At 33.5% G+C, this 11,557-nt stretch overlaps 1 non-coding gene across 1 annotated transcript; it reads left to right on the top strand.

Annotated features, from left to right (window-relative positions):
- The first annotated feature begins 447 nt into the window (after positions 1-447).
- Positions 448-554, top strand: LOC131176124 (small nucleolar RNA R71). The gene has a single exon (XR_009146252.1). It is a non-coding gene; the product is annotated as a small nucleolar RNA R71 (small nucleolar RNA).
- The last annotated feature ends 11,003 nt before the right edge of the window (positions 555-11,557 follow it).

Genomic DNA, 11,557 nt, shown 5'->3' with positions numbered 1-11,557 from the left:
GGATTGTAAGTTTGAGAATAAGAATTCCCCATTTGCTTGTTTCCATAATTACTAACATATGCTGCTTGTTCTCCATAATCTACTCCACAGCTGGTAGTTCCCTCTGCATAAGCAACTTGTTGTGAACTTCCAGTTGATGATGATGAACTAACCAACATACTCAAGTCTTCCTTCTTCTTAGCCAAAACATTAGTAAGTGCATCAAACTTTGCATTAATCATATTGAATGGATCAAGATCATACATCCCAGCAGCTTGCCTTTTTTGAGTTGGAGCTGGTCCTCTTGGACTACTCCAAAGATGAGTATTCTTTGCAATTTTCTCCAATAGCTCATAAGCTTCATCTTCATGCTTCATAATAAATTCTCCTCCTGTTTGAGCATTAATAATCCCTCTGATTGCAGGAGTGACATTTGTGTAAAAATTCTGATTTATCATCCATTTTGGAATGGCATGATGTGGGCATAGTCTCTCTAATTCCTTCCATCTCATCCATGATTCATAAAGAGTTTCATCCTCTCTTGGTCTGAAAGCTGTCATTTGATTCCTCAGTTCTTGAGTTTTTCCAGGTGGAAAATATTGTGCAAGAAATGCATCAGTGAGTTGCTCCCAATTTGTAATGGAGTTGTGAGGTAAAGAATCAAGCCAATCCAATGCTCTATCTTTCAAAGAGAATGGGAATAACTTCAATCTTGCTGCATCATCAGACACTCCAGGTTGTTTTTGCATGTCACAGATCATAGCAAATTTCTTCAGATATGTGTGTGGATTTTCAGAAGGATGTCCTCCGAATTGAGAATTCTGAATCATTTGAAGAACTCCAAAATCCATCTTGTAACTATTTGCATCAATTCTTGGTCTTACTATGCTCTCTCTCAAGTCATCAAAACGAGGAAAAGCATGATCCATCATACTTCCCCTAGGCACATTAGCATTAACAACTTCTTCACCTTGGGCTGCATTTTCATTGTTTTGATCATTTCCAGCATTAACACCAATTCTCATTCGTTCATCAGCCATGACTTCTTCTAATTCAGTTTCTCTCAAGGCTTCTTTTCTTTTTCTGGTTTCTTTCTTGTTGGCCTTATAAAATTTCTCAATTTCAGGATTAAATAATAAGGATGTGTCACTTGCGCTTCTAGCTCTTCTCATAAAAGATTAAAAGTACCTGAAAAAGAACAAACAAACACAAAATGAAAAGATAACAAAAATAAAACTATAAACAACTAAAATAATCAAGAATTCAATCTTAAACAAACAACTCAAGAACGGCGCCAAAAACTTGATGCGTCCCTACCGCAAGTGCACGGGTCGTACAAGTAGTATAGAAAAGATATCGTTCCCACGAGGAGTTGTGTTAATGATTGAATTTTTGATATAAAAAGTTGAGTAAATTGAAATATTTTTGAAATTAAAGTAATGAATTAATGGGTATTGAGAATGTGAAATCTATGTATGCAAAATTAATAATCTATTCAACAATGTATTAATTAAACTAAAATTGCATCAAATTGAAATAAGCAAGTTCAAATATGGCAATATTCAAAATGGCAAGTAATTAAATTCGATTAGAAATTAACAATGGTAAAAGGCGATTTCGGAGTTCGGATTTCATATTCGAGCTATTTTGGGATTTTAAATTGGTTATCCAATCTTATGAAACTTATGGGTTTTAAGGAGATTAATTCTTAAATCCTTTGAATTCCCTTTCGAGTGAGACAAAGAGTGCCTTAATCAAACTAATCCTACTTTCGTGGAGTTAGAATTAATTAAGACCCATTAAGTTCTTTAATTAATCTGTGAATCCTCTTAATCCTTAGCCTATTTCTAGGTCTAAGTTAATTAAGTCCAATTTCTTGATTATCTATCACAAGGCCTTCTCCTTTCGGTGCTTCAACCATGGATTAAGAACATCACTTAATGGGATCCTACACTAAGCATGTCATTAAGCACACAAGAAATGAATAAAACTCATTAAGACCACAAAATATGGATTACCCAATCAAAATCCACAAAATATCTCAAATATTACAACCCTTACTCCAGAATCAAAGGTAAACTACTCACTATCCATAATGCTTTCAAGATATATTGAGTTTAAATGGAAATAAAGCTTTAATCTAAGCTAAGGAATAAGAAATTAAACACTAGAAATGTAGAAAAATATAAGGGAAGAAAGAAATCTGCAAATCTTGGTTGAAAATGGTGTGGAAGGTGAAAGTGACTCCTCAAATTCTGCCTCCCTTCTCCTTTCCTTTTCTGCTCCTTGTCACTCTTTCTAAAATGGGAAAATGAGACTATTTATAGCATTTTTCTGACATGGAGCCCTAAAATGGTATGTTCTAGGAGGAATTATCTGAGGGAATCTTCTGCCAGCTCATTAATGAACTCTTTATGGGACTGCATAAGTGGATCGCATAAGTTATGCGATCCCTTATGCGATTTTCTGATTCTGGTTCACTTATGCGAAACTGCATGACTTGGTGCATAGGCTATGCACAATTCCGTGAAGGTGCATAAGGGAGGCGAGAATGTGCATAAGCTATGCAGTCTCCTTATGCACATTTCGGCAGGTATTGGAACAGTGATTTTTCTCCTTATGCAGATCTGCATAGCTTATGCGGCAAGTTATGCACAATTTGGTCAATGCATATTTCAGCTTGAAAACTTGTTTTTGACATATTTGGCTGTAGAAGTCACTCCTCAATGGCAAAATTTCTCTTTAGTCCTTCAAAAACACCATTTTTCCTACAAAACAAAGTAAAAGATACAAATTAATCCAAAATCGACAATTATGGAAAACTAACTAATTAACTAATGAAATTAGCTAAAAATAACTAATAATAGAATAAAATAGCTATGAAATTAGACCTAAATAACTATGCAAAATGTATGCATCAGCGGTGGAATGGATCATGAAGAGATAAGGTGTTGTTTGAGCTTTGGATTTTCTAAGAAAATGAAATGTGCTATTGGACAATTCATGGACTATATTATTTTCTTTCTACCCTTACAATTTTTCCCTCATCTATTATTTGATTGGCTTGTAACCTTTTAGATGGAAATAGCTTCAAGGCTAGCACTATGAGACTTGGAGCTGATGTTATCGTCTTCAGTCGCCATGGAAAAATGAGGTTTGAGATTTGTAATGTTTACTATAATTATTTTTATTTTTTTTCTACCTAAATAAACTTGTGAGGGGAAATCATTATTACTAAAGAGGTAACAACGTGGAATCAAATAGCGGCCATTACATAATGTAACGACCATTATTTATAGGTTTTAAAGGAGGCCGTTACCCATCAGGCCGTTATGTATAGGCCTATTTTGATTTGTAAAATAACTGTTGTTACCATTATTAAATAACAATAATGGCCTTTAAATAACGATAACGGCCATTAAATAAAGGTAACGACCATTACCAATGTGGCAAAATTTGTGGGCTAGTGGGAGACAGAAATCACATGATTTTATCAGTCCAGAATAGTCCAAAAATCACTTAATTTCAGTCCAAAATAGCAGAGAATAATTCAGTCCAAACTCACTTTTTTACTTTCAAATAATGCTCCATTCTCTAGTCTCCAACTTCATAACTCATTTTCGCTTATTTGGAAATAAAAGACAGCAGTAAGCAGCCATCTATTAAGTGTTCTAAATTTGTTCTTGCAAACAAAAGGCCTTAACATTCTCTATTCTCTACTCTACTATAAGTTCTACAGCCTTGCAAGTTGCAATGTCTTAAAAATGAGAGTGTTCTTTATTTTTTTTGGTATTTATGTCAATTATTTACTGATTTTTTTTTGCATATTTATTATTGAAAATTGTTGTTAATGTTAGTTTTATTATTAAACTTATAGTTTATGTGTATTTTTTCTAATGTTGATTTATTTTTCCAAAAAACAAGTATATAATTGTTATTTGTTGCTTCTTGAAACATTTTTAGAATTAATTTTATTAAAATAATTATTAATTACAAAATAACATCAAATGCAATTTTAATTTTTTAGAAATTTCCTATTTGCTAAAATGAAGTATAAGTGTAGATGTTGAAAAAGTTTACATTACTTTCATAAATTTAATTGTAAGTTAAAACTTTAAAGTTTAAATTTAAATTAAATACTTGTTTAAATTTAGTTTTAGTTACTTATTTGATTTTTCCAAAATTATTTTTGATGTTAGATTTGTTATTAAATTTATAGTTTGAAGCATTAGTTTGCTCGATCTATAGGTTTATGTGTATTTGTTTTAATGTTGATATATTTTTTTAAAAAATATGTTTAGAATTGTTGTTTGTTACTTCTTGAAAAAAATTTTAGAATTAATTTTATTAAAATAATTGTTAATTACAAAATAACATCATATAAAATTTTAATTTTCTTGATATTTACTATTTGCGAAAACTTAGTATAAGTGTAGATATTGTAAAAGTTTACATTACTTTTCATAAATTTAATTGTAAGTTTAAACTTTAAGGTTTACATTTAAATTGAATACTTGTTTAAATTTAGTTGTTGATATAATTTTCTCAACAGTTAAAATGTCTCGAGGAAGTAGCGGTACTGGCAAACCAAGCGATAACATTGGATGGAGGTTTGTTACTCCGATAGGAAAAAAAGGAGAAATGATTTGCAATTTTTGTGATAAAAAAATAACGGGAGGAATAACTAGATTGAAGTTACACTTGGCTAATATACCTGGCCAAGTTGCTGGTTGTAAGGAAGTGTCATCAGAAGTAAGGAAAGACATGCATGCTATGTTGAAGGATTTTGAAATTGCTAAAAGGGATAAAGAAAAGAGAGAGAGAATTAGAAGAAGAAATAATGAATATGAACCAGGTGAATGATGATGATGATGACGAGGAGCATATAGAATTAGAAATGGCAAGACGAGAAAGTATGAGACAATTTGATGAAGACGAATTTCGAAGGAGAGCTGGTGGCCGTTATGAAGGTAGTAGTAGTAGTTGTCAACCGCAAGGATTAGGTCGATCAGCCATTATTCGTGAAAGGGGTAGAGAAGCCACAAGACATACATCAACACCAGTTGAATGATTGGCTGCTACTGAAATTGAGTTAGAGAAGAGTAGAGATCAATCAAAGCAGCCAAAATTAAATACTAAATGGTTAAAGATACAAAAGGAAAATTTGCTTAAAGCTTTTGGAAATTTTATAGTCCATAACATATTGCCTTTCAATATTGTGGAGTCACCTTGGACTCGACCACTTTTGAGGATAGCTGCTGAAGTTAGGTCAAATATATCACCCCTAAGTGCCTATGAGATTTCCGAGGTATTTTGGAAAAATGAATACAAAAAATGAAAAAATTTATTGCTTCATTTGAGAGGAAATGGAAAGAAAGTGAAGTTACCATCATGTGTGATGGTTGGAGCAGACCAACTCGAATGAGCATAATTAATTTTCTTGTGTATTCAAATCATGGCACAGTGTTCCATAAGTCTATTGATGCATCAAATGTGGAATGTAAAGATGTAGAGTATTATTTTAAAATTATGAAAGAAGTAGTTGAAAAAATCAGCCCAGAAAAAGGTTATTCAAGTGGTGACAGATAATGAGGCTGCCATCAAAGCTGGTGGAAAGAAATTAATGGAAAATTTTCCTAACTTGTATTGGACAGCTTGTGCAGCTCATTGCATTGACCTAATTTTAGAAGATTTTGGGAAGAGAAAAAGCATCAAGAAAGTTATTGAACAAGCCAAAGTTGTCACTCAATTTATTTACAATCATAATTGGGTTGTAAATTATGTGAAGAAATTTACAAACAATAGAGATATTATTCACCCTGGCATTACACAATTTGCTACAAATTTCATTGCTTTGGAGTCTATTAACCGATGTAGGATAGGGTTGAGCAATATGTTTGAATCAGAGCAATGGATAGCAAGCAGGTTTGGTCAGGCTACTAGTGGACCTCCTTATGAAGCAAGGAAAATTGTTCTTGGCTTAGGTAATGTGGGAAGAAATTTTTGGGAGAAAGCCCAAGAAATAAGAAAAATTCAAGAGCCTTTACTTAAAGTTCTGAAATTATTGAATGGTGATAAAAAGCCAACTATGGGTTTTGTATTTGAGGCAATTGAAAGAGCAAAGTTAGAAATCAAAGCTAATGCCAGAAGCTATATAGAGTATTGGAAAATCATTGATCATCGTTGGAATATTCAACCACATCATGATTTACATGCAGCTAGTAAGTTGATGCCTTAATTAGGTATATTCACTACATAAAAAAAATTTAAATCATTTTAATAGCTAATATGTATATTTGATTCTAGAAGGTACTTTCTTAATCCTCAATACCAATATGGGTCCATACGATATTGGAAATGTTGAGGAAATCATGTTGGGACTGAAGAAGGCTATTCAAAGGTTAGAGAGCGATTTAGTGAATCAAGCTCGTGCATTGAACCAAGTAAGTGTATAACTAAGCGAATTTAGTTCTCAAAATTAGTTAGAATTAGAAATGGAGTATAATCCATTTGATTTTATCATGCTTATTAATGTTATTTTGGGTGTATCTACTATCTACTATACTAGGCACTAATGTTTTGAGATAAATTGGGGAGCTTTGGTACGGTTTTGAAGCAAAGAGCCGTTATGATCAGTGATCCAGGTAAAACTAATAACATCTATAATTTTTAAACAATGTTATATTAATTTTGACTTTGAGGCTTTGAGCCAATATTAAAGTAATTATTGTATTTATTGAACTATGTCTATAATGTAGTTGAGTGGTGGATTACTTATGGTGAAAGTGCTCTTGAACTTAGAAAAATTGCAATTAAGGTATTGAGTCAAACAACTTCAGCATCAAATTGTGAGAGAAATTGGAGCACTTTTTCCCTTATACATACAAAGTCAAGAAACATACTAAGGTATAAAAAGTTATATGCACTTATTTTTGTTCACTATAATATGAGACTAAAAGTGAGGAATGCAACGAGGAAAAGCCAGCAGGAGTTGGAAAGAAATTACAATCCAATTAACTTGGATTACATTTTTGAAGAAGATTACCCATTAAATCCATGGTTAGAGGAAAGGGAATCTCCTGTGTTTGATGGTCAACAAAATCTTTGGTCGGATGAGGAAGATATTGCTCTAACTCAAGTAGAAGGAAGTGGTGCTACTTGTGGCAGTGTTAGACCAGAACATTGTTTTGCATTGTCAAGTTCAAGTAATGATGATGATGGTGATGACGATAGTGGTGGTGGTAAAGTTGGAGGAGGATGAATGGATAGACTTAGTGTAGGTGCTACTTCACAATCGCAAGATAGTGGTGGCGAAGGTGGTGGCGAAGGTGGTGGAGTGTCTGGTAGCGAAGCTCCATTTCCATAATGGCCACAGACATATCGACATCGTAGATCACGGGGTTCTGGTGGTGCTGAATTATCATCATCAAAGGGCAAAGGTGTTCAACACGGAAAGTGTTCTTTTGATTCTGAATCTAGCTATGGGTATGGTCATGGTGGAAATATAATACATGGAGGCTCATCATCTACATCTACTAGTGATTATGGATATGGACATGAACAAGAACACTCAAATCCATATCCATATAATTATCCCCCTCCTATGTATTCAGAGCAATCATACTTTCCACAACCCGCTAATCCAGTTGATTCCTTATTTAGTTTCAATCCATCACAGTATTATCAATTGAGTCAATATCAACAAAGTGAGGATCACAGCTCTCAAAGTTAGAACCAAAGTCAAGACTATCAAGAACCTCCTAGACATTCATTTTGGTGGTAATAAGGTTAGTTATTTGTCATTTATATAATTATTTCAGGTCTAAATTAGTTAATGTTAATGATGTCCAAATATGATAGATGATAACGTCTTTATTTGATATATAAATGCTTAGTATATAGTTTTATATCTTAATTTTATTTATTGCTATCAATATCTACTCATTTTATGAACTTTGCAAATTCTTCAAAAAAAATTTACGTAGTGTCAGGGCGTTACTGTTACGTTATGGCCGTTACAGGCCCGTTGCGGTCGCGACCGCAATTGCGACTGCGACCGCGATTTAAAACCATGGGTAACAAGCATATTTCTGCATGTAGATTGATACACACAATTGAAATTTATTGTATGAGACAGAAAAGGATATGGAAGCCAAAAGTAAGAAAAGGGGAATAAGTGAACAAATTTGGATATTGATGGCTTAAACTAATATTTGGGCGTTGGGGATTGTCTGGTGATTTTACCTTGGTGATTGGTCATTTTATCGAAACTAATATTTTCTGCACAGTGTTCCATAAGTCTATTGATGCATCAAATGTGGAATGTAAAGATGTAGAGTATTATTTTAAAATTATGAAAGAAGTAGTTGAAAAAATCAGCCCAGAAAAAGGTTATTCAAGTGGTGACAGATAATGAGGCTGCCATCAAAGCTGGTGGAAAGAAATTAATGGAAAATTTTCCTAACTTGTATTGGACAGCTTGTGCAGCTCATTGCATTGACCTAATTTTAGAAGATTTTGGGAAGAGAAAAAGCATCAAGAAAGTTATTGAACAAGCCAAAGTTGTCACTCAATTTATTTACAATCATAATTGGGTTGTAAATTATGTGAAGAAATTTACAAACAATAGAGATATTATTCACCCTGGCATTACACAATTTGCTACAAATTTCATTGCTTTGGAGTCTATTATCCGATGTAGGATAGGGTTGAGCAATATGTTTGAATCAGAGCAATGGATAGCAAGCAGGTTTGGTCAGGCTACTAGTGGACCTCCTTATGAAGCAAGGAAAATTGTTCTTGGCTTAGGTAATGTGGGAAGAAATTTTTGGGAGAAAGCCCAAGAAATAAGAAAAATTCAAGAGCCTTTACTTAAAGTTCTGAAATTATTGAATGGTGATAAAAAGCCAACTATGGGTTTTGTATTTGAGGCAATTGAAAGAGCAAAGTTAGAAATCAAAGCTAATGCCAGAAGCTATATAGAGTATTGGAAAATCATTGATCATCGTTGGAATATTCAACCACATCATGATTTACATGCAGCTAGTAAGTTGATGCCTTAATTAGGTATATTCACTACATAAAAAAAATTTAAATCATTTTAATAGCTAATATGTATATTTGATTCTAGAAGGTACTTTCTTAATCCTCAATACCAATATGGGTCCATACGATATTGGAAATGTTGAGGAAATCATGTTGGGACTGAAGAAGGCTATTCAAAGGTTAGAGAGCGATTTAGTGAATCAAGCTCGTGCATTGAACCAAGTAAGTGTATAACTAAGCGAATTTAGTTCTCAAAATTAGTTAGAATTAGAAATGGAGTATAATCCATTTGATTTTATCATGCTTATTAATGTTATTTTGGGTGTATCTACTATCTACTATACTAGGCACTAATGTTTTGAGATAAATTGGGGAGCTTTGGTACGGTTTTGAAGCAAAGAGCCGTTATGATCAGTGATCCAGGTAAAACTAATAACATCTATAATTTTTAAACAATGTTATATTAATTTTGACTTTGAGGCTTTGAGCCAATATTAAAGTAATTATTGTATTTATTGAACTATGTCTATAATGTAGTTGAGTGGTGGATTACTTATGGTGAAAGTGCTCTTGAACTTAGAAAAATTGCAATTAAGGTATTGAGTCAAACAACTTCAGCATCAAATTGTGAGAGAAATTGGAGCACTTTTTCCCTTATACATACAAAGTCAAGAAACATACTAAGGTATAAAAAGTTATATGCACTTATTTTTGTTCACTATAATATGAGACTAAAAGTGAGGAATGCAACGAGGAAAAGCCAGCAGGAGTTGGAAAGAAATTACAATCCAATTAACTTGGATTACATTTTTGAAGAAGATTACCCATTAAATCCATGGTTAGAGGAAAGGGAATCTCCTGTGTTTGATGGTCAACAAAATCTTTGGTCGGATGAGGAAGATATTGCTCTAACTCAAGTAGAAGGAAGTGGTGCTACTTGTGGCAGTGTTAGACCAGAACATTGTTTTGCATTGTCAAGTTCAAGTAATGATGATGATGGTGATGACGATAGTGGTGGTGGTAAAGTTGGAGGAGGATGAATGGATAGACTTAGTGTAGGTGCTACTTCACAATCGCAAGATAGTGGTGGCGAAGGTGGTGGCGAAGGTGGTGGAGTGTCTGGTAGCGAAGCTCCATTTCCATAATGGCCACGACATATCGACATCGTAGATCACGGGGTTCTGGTGGTGCTGAATTATCATCATCAAAGGGCAAAGGTGTTCAACACGGAAAGTGTTCTTTTGATTCTGAATCTAGCTATGGGTATGGTCATGGTGGAAATATAATACATGGAGGCTCATCATCTACATCTACTAGTGATTATGGATATGGACATGAACAAGAACACTCAAATCCATATCCATATAATTATCCCCCTCCTATGTATTCAGAGCAATCATACTTTCCACAACCCGCTAATCCATTGATTCCTTATTTAGTTTCAATCCATCACAGTATTATCAATTGAGTCAATATCAACAAAGTGAGGATCACAGCTCTCAAAGTTAGAACCAAAGTCAAGACTATCAAGAACCTCCTAGACATTCATTTTGGTGGTAATAAGGTTAGTTATTTGTCATTTATATAATTATTTTAGGTCTAAATTAGTTAATGTTAATGATGTCCAAATATGATAGATGATAACGTCTTTATTTGATATATAAATGCTTAGTATATAGTTTTATATCTTAATTTTATTTATTGCTATCAATATCTACTCATTTTATGAACTTTGCAAATTCTTCAAAAAAAATTTACGTGTCGTATGCTATTACGTTATGGCCGTTCTGGGCTATGTCGCGACCGCAATTGCGACTGCGACCGCGATTTAAAACCATGGGTAACAAGCATATTTCTGCATGTAGATTGATACACACAATTGAAATTTATTGTATGAGACAGAAAAGGATATGGAAGCCAAAAGTAAGAAAAGGGGAATAAGTGAACAAATTTGGATATTGATGGCTTAAACTAATATTTGGGCGTTGGGGATTGTCTGGTGATTTTACCTTGGTGATTGGTCATTTTATCGAAACTAATATTTTCAGGCTTGGCTTCTAAAGAGTGGGCCTCAAGAGTGAATGACATTTTTTATAGTTGCTTGTTAATATTATGTTGCTAAGTTCTCTTTCCCTTATGTTTCTGGCTTTCTGCACTTATTTTGTTTAAAGATACTTGGTTCCAGATCGCAAAATAATGGAGAACATATGAGATTGTGGAATCTGAACTGTTTCAAATTGAAAGGAAAATGCTCATATTCTGTATTTAGATGGTGCAGCATTGGCTTGTGTTTTGTTGGTTGTTTATGATTCTAGTATATGCCTTTGATCAGGCCATCAACTCAAAGTGCTGGACTCCTATCTTATACATTTTGAGAAGCGTGGGCCATGAAAAGATCATCATCCAATGGTGGGTATGATCTTTTAACATTCTGTTATAATCTATAAATAATTGTTTTCATTGGTTCACTCTTGATTGCTAGTTGCAAATATAGATGGGATTAATTGAATTAATGACAGGTAAAGACTTGATG

The sequence above is a fragment of the Hevea brasiliensis genome, chromosome 18 (assembly GCF_030052815.1).
Source record: "Hevea brasiliensis isolate MT/VB/25A 57/8 chromosome 18, ASM3005281v1, whole genome shotgun sequence".
Classification (NCBI taxonomy): Eukaryota; Viridiplantae; Streptophyta; class Magnoliopsida; order Malpighiales; family Euphorbiaceae; genus Hevea; species Hevea brasiliensis.
Note: the sequence above shows the minus strand (reverse complement) of the source record. Positions and strands in the feature narration are given on the sequence as shown.